The following is a 1,353-nucleotide window of genomic DNA, read 5'->3' on the forward strand; positions in this document are numbered from 1 at the left end:
TGATAATAAGACCACAGTTGACCGAGGTGTATAACCAACTTCTACCATGACACTTGAAAAACAACCACCAGCTGCTGATAATAAGACCACAGTTGACATACATACAACATATCTAACAGGCTAGGCCAGTAAAGAATCAACCAAACTTGATAAATGGACTAATAAGAGCATAAGCGTAGAGTACCAAACTGCCAATCAATTAATTATTTAACGAGATAGGTTTATATTTTTACGAGCTAGGTTAATATGAAAAATAATTGACCTACAATACTGCAATCTGATTGGTCAATCGCAAGGTGGCATGGTAGAAATACCATAGAAACCTCTACCTCTGTGTATAACCTATACTTATAAAAAAATCCCATTATCTGGACTCTTGAAAATAACAAGAAAATTAATGATGAGATTTAATACACAATAATTACATGTACATGTACATACTATGCATGTACAATACAGTCTCTCTCAAATGGGAGAGTTCCTTATCTATAGATGCATTGCTATACATACTGTACTGTACACTGTACATGTAAATCAAAAAGTACATGTACATGTACATGGATATTGTTCATTACTCACTGAATTTGATGTCCCCATTCTGTCCCTCTCTTTCATTTCCATTGACCTATTGAGTCCAATCTGTACTGGGATTGGAGCTAACATCAAGTAGTAAATCTGAGGGGGCGGGACACTGGTCTGTGGCCACACCTTCAATATCTTCTGAATACCTCTACCTACAATGTGTATATTTGTGTGTAAGATGAAGATCTGAAGGGGGAGAGAGAGAGAGAGAGAGAGAAGGGAAAACTGAAACTAAATGTACATATACTAACCTCCTCTGGGTGGCATAATGATTGTTGGTAATGAACAACTAGGTAGAGTTACTTCCTAATAGAACAATGAATACATAACTTCTTCTATTTCACTCTTCCTCCCTCATTCCTTCTTTATTCCTCCTCTCTCTCTCTCTCCCTCTCATTCACCTCCGCCTCTCTCTCCCCTCTCCCCTTCCTTCCTCCCCTTCTCCCCCTCTCTCCCCTTTCTCTCCCTCTCTCCCTCCCTCCCTCTTTCTCCCTTACTAATGAGAGGAGTCCTTCAGGTAGACAAGGTATAAGGAACAGTTTATTGGCCACGTCTTCAATGGTCTCCCAAAATGAGTCCTCCCTCTCCTCCTCAGATAACAGTCTATACATTCTACAATAAGAACCACATTATCATTATAGATAATACATGTAGTTTATAAAATCTTATACAAGTACATTTGTACATATACAGTACATGCAGTAATTGTACATGTACATGTATTGTATAGTGTAATGGGAAGCATTGGGAGGAACTAATGGTTGGCCAAAA

The 1,353-nt window shown here is 38.4% G+C and overlaps 1 long non-coding RNA gene across 2 annotated transcripts in view; it reads right to left on the reverse strand.

Moving 5' to 3' along the window:
* LOC109588669 (uncharacterized) overlaps positions 1–1,225 on the reverse strand; it is a 3,117-nt gene extending 1,892 nt beyond the window's left edge. For both annotated transcript variants that reach the window (XR_002188296.1, XR_002188297.1), the window contains exons 1-3: positions 1,080–1,225; positions 834–888; positions 580–768 (exon numbers count right to left, since the gene is read on the reverse strand). This is a non-coding gene — a long non-coding RNA (uncharacterized LOC109588669). The remainder of the gene's footprint in view (positions 1–579; positions 769–833; positions 889–1,079) is intronic.
* Between the last annotated feature and the right edge of the window lie 128 nt (positions 1,226–1,353).

The sequence above is a fragment of the Amphimedon queenslandica genome, unplaced genomic scaffold, assembly GCF_000090795.2.
Source record: "Amphimedon queenslandica unplaced genomic scaffold, v1.1 AMPQUscaffold_11942, whole genome shotgun sequence".
NCBI classification, from domain to species: Eukaryota; Metazoa; Porifera; class Demospongiae; order Haplosclerida; family Niphatidae; genus Amphimedon; species Amphimedon queenslandica.